The sequence below is a fragment of the Silene latifolia genome, chromosome 4 (genome assembly GCF_048544455.1).
Source record: "Silene latifolia isolate original U9 population chromosome 4, ASM4854445v1, whole genome shotgun sequence".
Taxonomy (NCBI): domain Eukaryota; kingdom Viridiplantae; phylum Streptophyta; class Magnoliopsida; order Caryophyllales; family Caryophyllaceae; genus Silene; species Silene latifolia.
In genome coordinates, this window is record NC_133529.1 from 92,761,637 (window position 1) to 92,780,402 (window position 18,766).

Here is an 18,766-nt window from a genome sequence, read left to right on the forward strand (position 1 = left end):
TTGTTTCGTGAATCCTAGGCCTTATATTGTGAAACTTGGTCATAAATGGTCAAAATCGCCTATTTTCCTCTTTTTCTTATTTTGTGAATCATATACCTTATTTTGTTAATCTTAGAGCTTGTTTTGTGAAACTAGAAGGTAATATCGTGAAATTTGGTCATAAAATGGTCGAAATCACCTATTTTGCTCTTTTTCTTATTTTGTTAATCATAGACCTTGTTCGTGAATCCTAGGCCTTGTTTCGTGAATCCTAGGTCATAAATGGTCAAAATCGCCTATTTTTCTCTTTTTCTTATTTTGTGAATCATATACCTTATTTTGTAAATCTTAGAGCTTGTTTTGTGAAACTAGAAGGTAATATTGTGAAATTTGGTCATAAAATTGTCCAAATCACCTATTTTGCTCTTTTTATTATTTTGTGAATCATAGACCTTGTTTCGTGAATCCTAGGCCTTATATTGTGAAACTTAGAGGTAATATTGTGAAATTTGGTCATAAAATGGTCGAAATCACCTATTTTGCTCTTTTTCTTATTTTGTGAATCATAGACCTTGTTTCGTGAATCTTAGGCCTTATATTGTGAAACTTGGTCATAAATGGTCAAAATCGCCTATTTTTCTCTTTTTCTTATTTTGTGAATCATATACCTTATTTTGTGAATCTTAGAGCTTATTTTGTGAAACTAGAAGGTAATATTGTGAATATTTGATGTCAACCTATGATGTCAACCTATGATGTGTTGAAAAAGTTATCATCGTTGGCTCTGAGTAGAGCTCAAATTGACTGAATGGCGAATAATGGCAATTGGCAAATGCATTTGCTGTTGTATTTGTGCGACCAACCATTGAGTGTGGTATACTGAAGTGCGAACATATCTACTTCACTATGGCTTCAAATACTCCCTCTCAGACCCATTTTTATTTATGATGCATACAGGTGCAACACACCTCTTTGTTTTCTGTTTTCGTCTCTAAGATTGGCCTAACTAAACGACCGTCTGTCATACGGGATCGTGTCAAGAATGTCACTGGAAATCTCAAGGTATACATTTATAGTTTATGGCTCTTGGAACACTTAAAAAAAATAAGGTTGTCAATGATCGGTTCTGTCGAGCCTTACATGCAAAATTGCTACTTCCTGCGGCCCTCAATACCTCTAAGGTAGGTCATTATAACTATTCTTGGATTGCCTATTTTCCTCTTTTTCTTATTTTGTGAATCATATACCTTATTTTGTGAATCTTAGATCTTGTTTTGTGAAAATAGAAGGTAATATTGTGAAATTTGGTCACAAAATTGTCGAAATCACCTATTTTGCTCTTTTTATTATTGTGTGAATCATAGACCTTATTTCGTGAATCCTAGGCCTTATATTGTGAAACTTGGTCATAAATGGTCAAAATCGCCTATTTTTCTCTTTTTCTTATTTTGTGAATCATATACCTTATTTTGTGAATCTTAGAGCTTGTTTTGTGAAACTAGAAGGTAATATTGTGAAATTTGGTCACAAAATGGTCGAAATCACCTATTTTGCTCTTTTTCTTATTTTGTGAATCATAGACCTTGTTTCGTGAATCCTAGGCCTTATATTGTGAAACTTGATTTTGTCAAACTTAAGCTTGACTTTGTGAAATCTAAACTTGACTTTGGTAAGAAATAATTATATGAGGTTGATGTATCATGTTTCATGTGTTTATTATTTGTTGGTGCATTATTTGTACTTATCATCTATTAGCTCAAAAGGTAGAGCATTGTGCTATTGTGCAAGGTGTGGGTTCGACTCCCACATAGATGAACAAATATAAATATACGATTATAATATATTTATCAATGTTAATATATGTCCAATGTCACTTGTTTAGGTGTTAGATTCACAAAATTAAGTCCAGGGTTCACAAAATTAAGTCCAGCTAGTTATGGATATACTTTTTCTGTCTCGTGCCATCTTTATAACGGGAAAAGGAAGTGACATTTATAGCTTGTTAATGGCGGATATCAGATGTTATGTTGCTTAACTTGTAACTTGTATTAGTTCGACCTTCAAATATTGTATTCCACAGTCCTATTGGTGTCGATGTATTAACTTTTCATAATGAATTGCTTATTAATTATTTAGTCTGTGTCTAAGTTTCACAAAGTAATATGTAGGATTCACAAAAAAACGGGTGTAGGATTCACAATTTGTGAATCCTACATCTTTGTATTAAGGCAAAAATTCAGACCCTTGTTCAAAGTAAACGATTTCACACATTTAAGTCTAGGTTTCACGAAATCATCTTCCAGTTTCACAAATTAAGGTCTAAGTTTCACAAATTAAAGTGTACGCTTCACAAAATAAGAAATTAATAACTTCGTAAGTAAACAATTGCACTTATTTAAGTCCACGCTTCACGAAAACACCTTCCAGTTTCACAAATTAAGGTGTAGGATTCACAAAATAGGAAACAAAAAAACTTCGTAAGTAAACGAGATTTCACACACATTAAGGTCCAAGTTTCATTAAAAATGACCTTCAAAGTTCACACAATTGCGTAAATTCCTTCGCTAAACAAAACCAACTGACCAAATGCTTAAGTTTACAACCAAAAAAAAACAAAATAAATCAAACGTAGAAAAGAATAAAACATATTTAAAACTTGTGTGTCTTCGATCGTCATCATCCTCACAGGTAAATCATTCTCTATTCTCTACTTCTTCCACTTCTGCCTCTTCTTCCGATGTATCCCCTGTGAAGAGTTAAACCTCCTAGTGAATATTATCTTCTAGTTTCACAAAACAAGCTCTAGGATTTACAAAACAATGTCTGAGATTCACAAAATAAGAAAAAGAGCAATTAGGTGATTTCAACCACTTATGACCAAGTTTCGGAATATTGTCTTCTAGGTTCACAAAACTAGCTCTAAGATTCACAAAACAAAGTTTGAGATTCACAAAAAAAGAGCAAAATATATAATTTCAACCATTTATGAATAATTTGTACAATATTGCCTTCTAGTATCACTAAACAAGCTGTAAAATTCACAAAACAAGGCCTATGATTCACAAAATAAGAAAAAGAGCAAAATAGGTGATTTAAATCACTTATGACCAAGTTTCAGAATATTATCTTCAAGGTTCACAAAATAAGCTCTGAGATTCACAAAATAAGGTCTAAGATTCACAAAATAAGGAAAAGAGCAAAATAGGTGATTTCAACCATTTACGACCAAGTTTCAGAATATTAACTTACAGGTTCACAAAACAAGCTCTAAGATTCACAAAACAAGGTCTGAGATTCACCAAAAAAAAAGCAAAATAGGTAATTTCAACCACTTGGGAAGAATTTTTACAATATTGGCTTCCAGTTTCACAAAACAAGCTGTAAAATTCACAAAATAAGGCCTAAGATTCACAAAATAAGAAAAAGAGCAAAATAAGATTCGTATCTAGTACTTCATGAATTTATGATTGAATCATGTAATTGACGACAAAAGAGTTATCTTCTAGGTTCACAAAATAAGTTCTGAGATTCACAAAATAAGGACTAAGATTCACAAAATAAGGAAAAGAGCAAAATAGGTGATTTCAACCATTTACGACCAAGTTTCAGAATATTAACTTACAGGTTCACAAAACAAGCTCTAAGATTCACAAAACAAGGTCAGAGATTCACCAAAAAAAAAAAAGCAAAATAGGTAATTTCAACCACTTGGGAAGAATTTTTTTCAATATTGCTTCCAGTTTCACAAAACAAGCTGTAAAATTCACAAAATAAGGCATAAGATTCACAAAATAAGAAAAAGAGCAAAATAAGATTCGTATCTAGTACTTCATGAATTTCCGATTGAATCATGTAATTGCCGACAAAAGAGTTATCTTTTAGGTTCACAAAATAAGTTCTGAGATTCACAAAATAAGGTCTAAGATTCACAAAATAAGGAAAAGAGCAAAATAGGTGATTTCAACCATTTACGACCATGTTTCAGAATATTAACTTACAGGTTCACAAAACAAGCTCTAAGAATCACAAAACAAGGTCTGAGATTCACCAAAAAAAAAGCAAAATAGGTAATTTCAACCACTTGGGAATAATTTTTACAATATTGGCTTCCAGTTTCACAAAACAAGCTGTAAAATTCACAAAATAAGGCCTAAGATTCACAAAATAAGAAAAAGAGCAAAATAAGATTCGTATCTAGTACTTCATGAATTTCTGATTGAATCATGTAATTGCCGACAAAAGAGCAAAATAGCTGATTTCAACCATTTATGACCAAGTCTCACAAAATTACCATATAAATTCACAAAACACGCTCTATGATTCACAAAATCACCTTCAAGGTTCACAATATCAAAACATATAATCCGCAAAATTGAGCACAATTTTTTACAAAGTACAACTCCTATGAGAATGTTAGACAACTGTTAAAAGTGATGGAGAATCAACTATCGACTTCAAGATCCGTACCTTCCATATTTTACTTTATAAAGTTAAAGCACACACAAAGGCTAACAAAATATCACACTGAAGTTTAGCCACATTCCCAATCTCTCTCAACTGTAGCACGTCAGGTCACAAAACCAAGCTATGTGATTATGTGAAAGTTCAACCAAAGGCTTTCAGGCGACTCAGCTGAACTTAGATTATTTCCAGTTTCCACCACAACAGATTCTCAATTGATAACATTTGAAATATTTTCGCATACTGAATTCAGCTGCTAGTTTAGACTAGCTTGATATGGTAAAGGTTTTAAGTGCATTCTTCGTAAAAGTCTACAATCAGGAGGTTGTATTTATTTAACTCACATTGTATCAACACTATTAGTATTAGGATGAGCTCAAATGTTAAGATGAAATCATTAAGTACCCGCATCGTGTTTTAAACACACAACTTCATCAATAATATTCTACCAATTAAAGATTGCTTTGAGAGGGTCAAGGATGGACATTATTACAAAATCATCCTACTGGAAATACAATACCTCCAAACTTTTGGAATAGGGAATATAAACATTTGACCCACCATTTAGCACAACCTATAAAAATATAAACCCGCAGATGCACATGCACATGTCCTCAGCTTTAAGCCTTTAATCTTTCAGACGTTGATCCGAGCTTCAATCAGCTGACGAAGATGACCAGTAGAATACTACCACTTCAAGGTTCATTTAAACTAGTTCACTACCAACTACTCCGTACTTTCTTCCAAGTTTGTAAACTTGGCAAGTATCCTTGAGGTTTTGAACCATTGCGGTTTTGGTTTAACAACCAGCGGGAGTACTTTTTCTACCTCGTGAAAATGTGAAATCAATGGTGAGATTTGTAATTTGCAGTACAAATTTGTAAAAGTCTACAATTCAGCTGCTAGTTTAGAGTGGCTTGTCTTTTCGAAATCGTTCAAGTTCGATCAATTGAGCCTTATATCATCAATTTATTATTGAATTTTTCGATCAATCGAGCCTTATATCATCAATTTATTATTGAATTAACAAAATTATATGAATATGCTCAATTTTGATAAAAATTATGAAATTATCTCAAAATTGCTCGAAATCTTTTGCTGAAATTGCTTAATTTGATGAAATCTTCTTCTAAAATTGCTTAATTTGATGAAATCTTCTTATGAAATTGCTTAATTCGATGTTGTTTTGATGAAAATCGCTGCTTTGATTCTCCGAAAACGAAAATTTTGGGGAACTTTGCGCGAAATTGTTTTGTTGTTTTTGTGGTGAGAGAATCTGGTAATTTGTGTAAACTAAAGAAGGTAAAGAATTTGGGCATGTTTTAGTTTAGAGAGAGGAAGTATTTTGGCCTAAATGAAAAGATTATGAAAGACCCCAAATTTCCAGCCCAATGAACGATTGGAAATCAGTCCAATGTAACAATTTGGTGAGGCCGGCCGCCTCGCCATAATTAACGGCCTCACGGATCCGGCCTATATATATATATATATATATATATATATATATATATATATATATAGAGTCCGGATCCGGTGAGGCACCTCATTATGGCGAGGGCGGTCTCACCAAATTACTACCTTGACCGATTTGCATTATACATGGATGGAAATTTGATTTTGTAATGTTGATTTGAAAAAACAAGGATGAAAATTAAAGGGGTCAACAAGAAACTTTTCATTTGGTCCAAAACACTTTCTCTCTCTAATCTAAACAAAAGCCCAAATACCTTATTCTCTCTAATCTAAACAAAAGGCCCAAATTCTTTCCTTCCAAAACTAATGAGCTTTCACGTTATACAAAAACACTCAATTTGGGCGTCGATTTCAAAGAGAGCTAAAATATCATCAAATTTGTGAGACGATTTCATCAAATTAATCAAATTCTGACAATCAAAGAGGCGAATTCATCAAATTAATCGATTTCTTAGAAGATTTCGAGGTAATTTCAGGTAATTTCATATTATTTGATGAAAAATTGATTTTCTTAACTTCGTTCATTAATTGATGATATAATGATCAAATTTGAACAAAATCGAACTGTTTTGTAAATTTATAAGGATCAAAATCAAGTATTTCGTTAGTTTAGGGTTTGAATTCGATCAAAAGCGAGCAATTTCGGCATTCGGTGTAAAATTTGTTGATTTTGTTAATTCATTAATTAATTGATTATAATTCATTCATTAATAAGGCTCAAATTGACGTTGCGGCTTTAATTTCAATGGAGATTACGGACATTACAATAACTGGTGATAATTTCAAAAGGTAATCTCCGTTTTTTCGCTATTTTATGAAGTGTTTTGCTATTCTCCGATTTTGGGAATATGTGAGGTTATATTGTGAATCTAAGAAGTTATTTCGTAAATCTGAGAAGTTATTTCGTGAATGTAGGCTATAATATCCTGAATTTGATCAAAAATAATCAATTTCGCCCTACTTATTATGGTATTACTCGCGATGTTGCAGTCTAACTCCCGATCATGCAGCGACTCCGATAATAGTGCTATTACAACATGTATTCTGTTTTGTCCCTATTTTATGAATTTGAGACGTTATTTTGTTCTGGTTTTGTGAATCTGAGAGGTTATTTTGCGAATCTAGGAGCTAATTTTCTGCATCTGAGAGGTTATTTTGAAAATATAAACTGTTCTAGTTTTGTGAATCTGAGAGGTTATTTTGCGAATCTAGGAGCTAATTTTGTGAATCTGAGAGGTTATTTTGAAAATATAGATTCGGTTTTGTGAATCGAGAGGTTATTTTGCGAATCTAGGAGCTAATTTTGTGAATCTGAGAGGTTATTTTGAAAATATAGATTGTTCTGGTTTTGTGAATCTGAGAGGTTATTTTGCGAATCTAGGAGCTAATTTTGTGCATCTGAGAGGTTATTTTGAAAATATAAACTGTCTATAATATCCTGAAACTTGGATCGTGGCAGAAATTGTTTGACATTGTCTATTTTGTGAATTAGAGTGCTTATTTTGTGAATATAAGAGCTAAATATAATATGAGAAAACGTAAAAATCTTGTAATTTTTCATCACATAAAATTTCGCAAGTTCATGGCTTTCGAATTAACTAAACAACAACATTCAAAAATAAAATAAACTGAAAAACTGAAAAATTAAACAAGATATGATATTTGTTTAGTTTATCAATCACCCCTATTTGTTCGAGGCAATGCACATAGAGCAATATTGATATAGCTATAGGTGCGGCGTTCATCCGCATCACGAGTGATCTTCCTGCATGTTTAGATGAATATGAGACTCTTCTACATCTTTGGAGTGTAGCTAAAATATTTTGAATCAAGCCTTGATGCTACCCATAGAAAGGGCCCCTGAACTCGGGAATAGGTAGCCAGCCATTCAGATCTAGTACGCCCAAATTGCTCGAACTTCTCCTGCAACTTAAAAGCCTGTTTGCAGCCATTGTCATTTGTGCCAAATTGAATTAGTACTAATCCCATAAAATGACAAGTCTGCTGCAGATAACGAGCACCAAAGACTCTATCTCATAACCTTGGCTCATTAAACAATCAGCCAATTTAGAGAGGTCGCGACAAACATACTTCCCTTTTTGATTCATATAACCTGGAACATTCGCCAAAACACAAGTATAGGGAAATACAAATAAATGAGACATTGTGTGCAATAGGGATTTTTGAAATGTTTTCTGAGAAGAGAGAAGAGAGGTTATTGGTATATACTATTATGTTTTAGAAATTAGATATTTATAGGCCTGGTATTTGGCACAATCATCATTGCAGTGCTGTTCACATTACCCATATATTAAATTTTTTGATTGAATGCTTGATTGTTCAATGTCCTTTTCTTGGGAATGGAACTGTTATTAACAAATCAACAAAATATCTAGATACATACAACCTGACCTTTTCTTAAAAGTGAATTCATAATCTTCACCAATTTTTTTTTTAATTATTTGAACTGATAATCTGATACTTTATTTAGTGAATCTCGGACTTTATTTGGTGAATCTCAGCCTATAGTTAGTGAATCTTGGTCCTTATTTTGTGAATCTCTGTTGGTAAACGTTACTGATGCAATTTATTTATTTCTTATTGTGTGAATCAGAGACCCTAGTTTGTGAAACTAGAAGGTTATTTTGTGAAACTTAAATAACTAATATATACAACCTGGGTAAGATTAAAACTAAATAAGATGACAAATTCTGAAAAGTTTGCACAAGTCCGCACCATTGAATGCTTTAATTGTCTTGTATCAGTAATATTGCATGCTTTCTTATCTATGGTTGTCGATGTCATACTTATTATGGTGTTCCTACTATGTTGTTAATTTGAAACATTATTATTGTGAAACTTTATTTGTTAATATAAGAGCTAATAAGGCTCAAATTGACGTTGCAGCTTCAATTTCAATGGAGATTACAGACATTACAGTAACTGGTGATAATATTGCTGTTGAAACAGGTAATCTCCTTTTTTCGCTATTATCCTGATTTTGTGAATATGTGAGGTTATTTTGTGAATCTAAGAGTGAATTTTGTAAATCTGAGAAGTTATTTCGTGAATGTATGCTATAATATCCTGAATTTGATCAAAATTTATCAATTTCGTCCTACTTATTATAGTGTTCCTGCTGATGTTGCAGGTCTAACTCCTGATACTACAGCGACTCCTGATAAGAGTGCTATTGCAACAGGTATTCTGTTTTGTCCCTATTTTATGAATTTGAGACGTTATTTTGGTCTGGTTTTGTGAATCTGAGAAGTTTATTTGCGAATCTAGAAGCTAATTTTATGCATCTGAGAGGTTATTTTGAAAAATATAGACTAATATCCCGAAACTTGGTTTGTGACAGAGGAACTTAGATGCTAATATTGTGAAACTTGATTTGTGAATCTCCTATGTTGCTCTTTTTGGCAAAACTTACTAATTGAACCGAAGAAACATCAATCTTTTATGAATTTGAGATGTTATTTTTTTGAGATTGTTTTGCTATTCTCCTTATTTTGTGAATCAGATAGCTTATTTTGTGAATATAAGAGCTAATTATGTGAATTTGATAGGTTATTTAGTGAATATAGACTATAAGATTATGAAGCTTGGTTTGTGGCAGAGATTGTTTAACATTGTCTATTTTGTGAATCAGAGTGCTTATTTTGTAAATATAAGAGCTAATTATTTGAATCTAGTAGGTTATTTATTGAAATATAGACTATAAGATCCTGAAACTTATTTTGTGGCAGAGATTATGAACCTTATATGCTAATATTGTGGAACTTTATTTGTTAATCTCCTATCTTGCACTTTTGGCTTATTTTGTGAATCTACAATTTTCAGTTGTTGATTCCAATGTTAATTGCGGTGAAGCTTCTACTCTCTCTTTGTGTTAACAAGCACTACAAGTACCAACTATTTCCACACCTACTACTCTTATAACTTACACACCGAGTGGCGGCCAACAATGGATAAATAGGATTGATGAAAAGTTTACACCAGCGATTGGGAAAACATTTATTGACTTAGACTCGGCGATCTTTGTTTTTGAAACGTCGTTGTTGCTTGTGGGTTTAAATCAAGGAAATCTTCAAGCAAAAGGTTTCGTGATGATATTATCAGAACAAAGTGCATGGTTTGCAATCGGGAAGGTCAGTAATAAGAAGAAAAGACGACCTGCCCTAAGCGGTGTTGCGAAAAGGCGGATGAATCCGTTGCATCAGAGATAACAGAAATAGGTGGTACAAAGAGCAAACCGAAAAAACCAGCTGCTAAACGTAGGGTGAAAAAAGGTGGAGGAGAGGCAGAGAGTTCCAACAAAGGGTCAACCACAAGAATAACAAAGATTAGAAGGTGGAATTCCAAAGAATGATAAAGTTCAAGTTCCATGAGAACAAGTACATGGTTGACGTGTTTATTGAGGGTCACAATCACCCGCTTGATGTTGTGAAAAATAAGGAATTTGAGAAACTTGCTGAAAATATCAATGAATTTCATATGCAAATGATTGTCAGCAATTCAAAAGCAAATGTTGGTCCTAGCTTAACACACCAACTATGCACTCAACAATTGGGTGGTTTTCAAAATGTCGGGGCAACAGTCAAGCAATTCAAAAATTTTCGAGAGGAAATGAAGTGTCTAATGAACAGTCATGATGGGGAAATGTTCAAATCACGCTTAGACACCCTAGCTGAAACAAAAGGGCTCCACTTTGTTTATGAAAAAGATTCCAAGAACGCATTGACAAGGATTTTTACGGACGGATTGTGACATGCAAAGAGCGTATGCTCTGTTTGGGGATGGAGTTTCATACGACCCAACTTATGGTACAAACAAGTACAACATGACGTTCACGCCTTTCACGGGCATTGACCATCATAAAAGGTCAATCACATTTGCATGTGCGCTTATAGAACATGAAAACGAGGAGTCATTCATGTGGGTATTTGACCGTTTCTGGCGGCTATGGGTGGGAAGGAGCCTAACTACATCATCACCGACGAAGACCCGGGAATAATTAAAGCGAGTTCAGGTATGTTTTGAAACTAACTACAAAATTTATATAGTCCGAATCCGAGGATAAGACATGAGATTCACAAAATAACCCCTCAGATTTACAAAATAAGCTATAGGATTCACAAAATAAGCTATATGATTTATAGTCCGAATCGGAGGATAAGACTTGAGATTTACATAATAGTGCATCATATGACTTTGTTATGTGAAACTGCGTGAATTTAGTTATTATAAAATGATGGTGACGGTCGATAATTTGATTTTGTTCATTGCGGCTAAGTTCAAAGCAATGAAACATCGGTTTTGCATGTGGCACATCATGAAGAAAATAACCGACAAGGTTGGGAGTAAAATTTGTAGAGATACCGACTTTTTAACCCGTCTGAACGGTGTTGTATGGGACGATGACCTGGAGCCCGGGGAATTTGAAGAGAAGTGGCTTAAAGTCATGAACGATTTCTCCTTGGAAGACAATACGTGGTTGAATGGGAAGTTCGCTGATAGACACACATGGATACCCGCTTATTTTTAAATTTGCCAATGGGCGGTTTACTACGAACTACACAAAGGTCAGAGAGTGCTAATAGTTTCTTTAAGCGGTTTGAAAACAAATACGGGACATTAACTGAGTTCTTGGTGCGCTATGAAAGCGCCACTGACCACCAAAAGCACCTGCTGAAGCTCCGTGAAGAGGAGAATGCGAATTCAATCCTCGAAACACTCTTGTATGGGTCAAAATGGGAGACACAAGGTGAGAAGCTATACCCATGCGATGTTCTATGAGTTCCAAAACCAGGTGAAGCTTTCAATAAATACCTGCAGTTTGGTTGGATACACTCCGAGATCTGTCACAAGCTTTGAAGTGTCGTTAGTTGAGGATGCAAAGAAAGGACTAAAATTTGCGGTTGAGTGCGGTAGAAGCACGAATGATGTAAGGTGCACATGTAAACTGTTTGAAAGGAGAGGTATTTTATGCAGTCACATCATTTGGATTTGTTCGGGAAAGTTTAAGGACATACCTGATAAATATATTTTGCAAAGGTGGAGCAAGAATGCACTCAAAAGTGACGTTTATGATTGGAATGGGAATCTGTTAGAGAAATACAACAATACCAGTACAAAACAGATTGGAATGTCTGTGGTGTGGTCCGAGATTGATTAAGCTGTTGGTATGCTCAAAAGGAAAGAAGAGTCGGATGTGAGAGAGTTTGCCAAGTTAATCAAGGAATTCAGGACAAAACTAGAGGGAAACACTCAACCGTTGACAAAACAACAACAGATTGAGCTTCTCTCTTGGGTGCAAGGTTCGGAAGAAACCAACATCTTACCACCTAATGTGTCTAGGAACAAAGGCTGTGGTAAACGGTTGGTGAGCAAGAAAAATAAGGCAATCAAGAAGGCGGAAAAAGCAAAAAGGTTGTATGCTAACTGTAAGCGCAAGGGTAACCACGACAAAAGGAATTGTCCATATGATTTTGCAGACCTTCCTCCAGTGAATCAGGTTTGTATTCATCTACGCAACTACATCTGATATTAATCAAGTATTTTATTTATCTGTTTATCTTATTTTGAGAATCCCAGAGGTTGCTTTGTGAATCCCAGGTCTTAATTTGTGAATCCTGGGTCTTGTTATGTGAATCACATATCTTTATTCGTGAATCACAGAAATGAGACTGATTGTATGTAATAACCTGATATAATTCCTCACTTTGTAACATAAATGACAACAGTTGGCTTATATGAATGTGATTCACGTTGTGTCACCCAATTTTGCATGATCCTCACTTTTATTATTGTACATCTAATGTTTGTAAACATCTTTCTAATTCCAGCTTTGTCTTTTACGTAGGGAGAGCTAGCGGACGAAGAAGTAGAAGAGGAAGGGGATGAGGATGAAGAATGAAGGAAAGAGTCTTCTTAAGCCTTGAGAAATAGATATGATGATTGAAGAAGACACTGACAATTTTGAAAGGAGCGATCTTTTAGTTTGGCAACATATTATTGGTTTCCAAAAATATGGACATCTTATTTGTTTATCTTATTTTTGTGAATCTGAGAGGTTCTTTTGTGAATGTAAGAGGTTGTTTTATGAATCTTAAATCTTAATATGTACAAAAGACCTGGAAATCTTATTTGTTGGTATTAATTTGTGAATCCTGGGTCTAATTTTCGCGATTATTAGGAAGATTCGTAATCTTATTAGAAAGGAACGGTCGACTGGCTAAACGGTCTTATTTTGTGAATGACACAATTTAAATATTATATAAAATGGATTAGTGTGAATTATAGACGTTATTTCATGAATCCTACCGTGTGAATGACAATATATAAATCCGAGGTCTAATATTGTGAATCGACTTGTTTTGTGAATCCATCTTTTGTGAATATCGTCTTTTTTTTTTGAATCTCAGACATTCTTTTGTAAATCTCAGGTTTCATTTTTTCGACTTGTTTTGTGAATCCATCTTTTTGTGAATATCGTCTTTTTTTTAAATCTCAGACATTCTTTTGTGAATCTCAGGTCTCATTTTGCGAATCAGACGCTTTATATATCATCCACGTCAAATTCAAGCGACTAATCAATTCCATTGATTAAAATCAACTATTACAAAAGGAGATCTACTAAATAAGCAGATTAGCACCCAACTAAATGACTAATAACATATTCACTAGAATACTTGATAGATCCTGCATATACCATCTAATACTATACTAACATAATACTTGATTGTATCCACCACAAGTTAAATTCCACGCATAAGGGACAAATGCCTCCGACGAAACGACCTCTCCACGAACCAACCGAGAGATAAGTAAGTATACATGCATAACACCCAAAACTCACAAAGCAAAAGAATAAATGCTGCCCGTTTTTACTACACGCTCACAAAGACAATCATGAAGAATAAATTCCCAACCAGAGAAGCATACTTTGAAGAACGATCTCCCGCTTCACATCATATCACCACCATAGACAAGCACATCTTGCTACTTATACTCCTATATCAGAAAACACATAAAATATTTCAAAATATATACACGGACAAGCATGGCTCGCTACTATTCAAAATATCGCGGATACTATGAATGAATGGGGATTTGATATGCAAAAGTTATTAAAGAACCGGATTTGCATGCCGTTCTAGTATTTGCATCCCATGAAAGTAGTTGCATCATTACAGACTTTCGAAAATCTGGCATTCTCTGCAATTGTAAGAAATTATAGTTGAAATTAATGAACAACACAGTTTCAAATACAGATTTCATGTACGTATACTGTTCAACTTGTTTCTTACCTGATAATTGTCTAGATTCGCGCAATAACCGAGCTCACGGTCCAACATACTCAAATACCTCAACACGTGAGCTCCACAATCAAAACTGAATGTAGTATAGTGTTCAACTGTTTAGTAAACAATATTTAATTTCCGTAAAGCGGACACATTAGGGAATAACTTACTTATTTGATTGTTGAGGAACTTTGAGAGTTATAACCCTGTGAGAGTGCAGAAACCGCATGGGATAATATGACGGGGAACTACTTGCCAAAATAGGAGATAATTTGGCCACCTGAAAATGTTTCGAGTTAATACTGATTGTACACTAAAAATGTTTTATATACTACGATTCACAAACTGTCAAGGGTTAGATTAGGCAAATAATTAATACCATGTCTATGGTTGTATTATGTACATCATAAGATCGTGTTGTTGCTTGAGTTGAGGATGTAATTCGTTTTACTCTCCATATCGCATATACAAGCCCACCAATGTTTGTCTTTGATCAGCGGTATAAAAACCTGCTATAATAAAGATTAGTCTCCAATTTACAGCCCTACATGTCCGCCACAAAAAAAAAAAAAAAAAAAAAAAAAAAAAAAAATTGTTGAGGGACCAGACCTTTCGGATTGTGGCACCATTCACCGGTGGTATGTCCCACTGATGTATTGATTCCAAATACAAGGGTTTTTCTTCTTTGTACAGTTCTACATACCACAAAAGGTGATTTTACAAACCATATCAATTTGGGATAATCAAGATACTTGAATATTAAAACTAGTTCAAAGCTAACCACGATGACAGTCGATGGCAAGTCTGAGAAGATCCGGTCGATGAAGTGTCGTCTTAATCCCAAACATATCAATCACCTAAAAAACAATATTAGGAATGAAACAAAAGATTACAGATAATACAATGAAATGAACGCTGATAGTAGTCTACTTACTTGATCCATAACTCCGACGCGGTCTAAGCGTAGATAAAGCCGCTCGTGTGACTTCCATCCACTCAGTACACACCATAGCCTCATTTGTAGTAAGGCACATTAAGAAACATTACTAGAATTACCCAAATAAAAATAAAAATTAAAGTAAAGGGGCAAGGGAAAAGCACAAAAAAATAAAAGTAAAGGGGAAAAATACTTACTGTGTGACATCTCTTCCTTTGCGGTGCCAAATAAACTTCACAAGGTCGTCTTCAGAATAAGGTAGACGCCGGTAGCCCCTGACAAATATTAATAAGACAGCTTAAGATCTGTGATTCACAAATCAAGATCTTTGATTCACATAATAAGACCCACGATTCAGAAATTAAGAACAACAGATAAAACCAATAATAACATCTAAGATTCACAAAACATGATTAATAAGGGAATGGGTCATACATAGGCACACAATTCCACTCTTCTGCACTTCGTTCGACAATAGCTTTCAACATGTTGTCACCGGAGGTCATAATTCGAAGGCATAACTTCAATGCATAGCGTTTCAGGTGACTTACCTATAAATGCAAAACAAAAAGTCCTTATAATTATTCCAAAGTTCACGAATCGGCCCCGAGGTTTCAGGAAATTAACTCTGTGTCGACAAATCTAACTCTCGGGTTCACAAGGTTAAGTAAAGGTATCTTACAAAAGTTATAATTAAAGGACAGTCAGTTTTGTTCCCTTTGTAATGCTCCAACAGGTGAAACAAATAGACGCCGGTATCCATTTGTGAGACTTCAAAATTGAAGGAGGGATAAACAACTCAGGCATCATGTCAGCCACTGCTGCGAATCTTGGTGAAACCCAATTAATGAGCCTGTCTTTCTGCACAGACACAACCTAAATTAGCACTTAATTATGTGGATGTGTTACATGCTTGTCAAACACTTTGATCGTGAATTCACGAAAAAAAAGTAAATTCACAGCTTTGCATAACCAGAAATGGAGGAAAAGACGCACCGTAGGTTGCACATAATCAGAATAGTTAACATCTACTCCATTCATAGGGTGTATGACTGTCAATTTATTCCATCGAAGGTCGAAACAAAAGAAGAACGGTGGGCATGATGTAGACATGATTGGAGTGCAAATCTGAAAACAAGACAAGATGAAATGAAAAGAAGAACATAAAGATGAAAATAGGTTTCACAAAACATAATAACACCAAACCAAAACTTACTAATTGAACTGAAGAAACATCAATATTTTCCAGACAACCCGGGGGGGAAACTAACACCGTCATTGGAGTATGGAACAAATAAACGAACAGGAGAATCCGGTGATTTCAACTTCTCATTATTGTTTAGGATCTCACACCAAATATTTGACTTCAGAACATACTCGATCACCTTCGGGTATAGTCCTCAACATGCTCCTTGTCAATCTCTCGAGTGTTACTTTGAAAAAGAATATCCCGCACTCAACAATCAAAACAATCAGATTCGCAAAACAAGCCGTCAGATTCGCAAAACAGTCTATTGGATTCACAATATAAGCCCTAAGATTTATAAATTGTCTGATTCACAAAATGAGACCTGAGATTTAAAAAACAAGTTCATAGTCAAATACCTTTGTTCTACTGTTGAGCAAAGCCCGAAATCCAACAGTATTTTCTCCTCCCTATTAAAAGGAGTAATAACACTGATGTTTCTTTGGAGATACGGAGATCGATAGGCAGCAGCTGGAATTATCTCTCTTCTAGGACGCACAATAGAAGGAGTATTGACATCAACATTATTGACATCAACATGATCAGAAACTGATGGTACCGATAATGTAGGAAATCTGGTTCCCTCATCCCCTTCCCTCTGACACTGATCTATTCTTTCCTCACCTTGTATGCTTTCCTCACCTGGTCCCTCTTCTTCTGCTTTCTGGCACGGACCGGTGGTTTCATCACCTGACAAACGGTTTCCATGACGACGACGAATGTACAGGTGAGTGACCAATGGTTTTTCAGGCAATTGCTCAGATTCTTCCACACACAGTTTCGGAGATGGTGGACGGACGACTGGAATCATTGGAGTATCAGGTAAATCAATAACAATTGGGGTTTCGGCTAGTTCGACAACTGGTGTTGGTGTTGGCTGGGACTGAGGATCAATAGATCTGTCTTCTTCAGAAGACAAAAAATGATCGTCGTCTGCTAGCAGCCTCCACCGTGGGCAATCTGATGGGGTTGGCAATCTTGGTTTACGACGTTTCCGAATGGGTTTGCTTGTCACTTTGGGATCTGGTGCACGAATCGGTACAAAAGTGTCATCCATAATTTCCAATGCCGCACGTAAATCAGCGTCGGACCATCCACCCATCATGTCCACATCGTCATTAACAACGTGATCATTCTCCACAACATTCGCTGCAATGGATAACGTGTTTCCAACAATATTATTGACCACGTTGTCCAAATTCAGTTCACCGTCCTCATCCTTCTTAGCATCCTCATTATTACCCATCTCTATATTTTCCTCCTTATTCCCATCATCGGCATTTTCTTCATCCCCAACATTCTCATCGAACTCATCCTGTTGGGATGAAATATACCCGTCCGCAATACCATTAACGGCTGCCACCATAGTAGAGACCGCTGCTGAGGAAGGTAGCTTGATCGTAGCTTGAATAGCAAGAGATCTGTAGCTAGCGAAAGCTGCAGCCGCTACCTTTGCGGCTTCAGCAAGTTTGTGAACAATCTCACACTTACTGTCACTAAGGCCATCAGTTTCCTTGTCACCGCAATGTGGAATATCAGACCCTATATCTGGTTTGCCTTCTTCGTGGTATTGGATGGTTGATTTGGACTGAACATGCTCAAGCTTTGTGACCGGTGGCTGAGGTGCGGGTGCGAGTGTGTGGTAGCTCATGACAAGGGGAGGCTCCACAGAACCTTGACCGAAACCTTTTTTTGCCTTCAACTCCTGTTTAATTCTTTTTGCAATTTTTTCTTTCGTCCAATTACAACAAGTTGGAAACTTTCTTACGACCAATCTTGATTTGTAGACGAAACGGTCCAAGTAAATGTACACGAGCACCATAATGGGTCCACCAAAAAAATTATCTCCTTTCAAGCGTTTGACATCTCTCCACTCCTCCTTTTGCCAAGACTCAACTTGGTCACCAACTTCGTTTGATGAAATTGCACCAATTGAATTCGGAATCGAGTGAAGTATCACCTAAACTTTTTAAAATCCTCAAACTTGCGCGATTCCCTTGCACACCACCCAACAGAGACGAGAATATGTAAACGATGAAATTTCGTTTAAAGTCATCTCCACCATCTTTCTGCATGGATAATTTGTTCAAGACGTGGTGATCATCGATATATTTGTGTGGATATTGCTTTCGGAAGTTTTCCAACGTAGCTAAATAAGCAGGACACTTATCCACATGTGACGCTTCCTCAACAGGTCTTGAACCCATTGGAATGCTCATGCAAAGATGGATGTCCTCCTCTAATACGGGGAGTTTTTGTCAAATAACCATCCCTTTTTTGGGTTGTAATTTGACACTAGCCAATAAGCAAGGTCCCCGGGAACCTTATCATTTCAATCATTAACAGACCGCCAAAGCCCATGTC

At 35.4% G+C, this 18,766-nt stretch overlaps 2 long non-coding RNA genes across 2 annotated transcripts; one reads left to right on the forward strand and one right to left on the reverse strand.

Moving 5' to 3' along the window:
* The first annotated feature begins 8,817 nt into the window (after positions 1-8,817).
* Positions 8,818-12,899, forward strand: LOC141652337 (uncharacterized). Its single transcript, XR_012547154.1, has 3 exons — positions 8,818-8,883; positions 9,065-9,115; positions 12,779-12,899. It is a non-coding gene; the product is annotated as an uncharacterized LOC141652337 (long non-coding RNA).
* Positions 12,900-15,930: 3,031 nt separating this feature from the next.
* LOC141652338 (uncharacterized) lies at positions 15,931-16,420 on the reverse strand. The gene is made up of 3 exons (XR_012547155.1): positions 16,373-16,420; positions 16,153-16,284; positions 15,931-16,017 (listed from the first exon to the last, which is right to left on the reverse strand). It is a non-coding gene; the product is annotated as an uncharacterized LOC141652338 (long non-coding RNA).
* Positions 16,421-18,766: the final 2,346 nt, after the last annotated feature.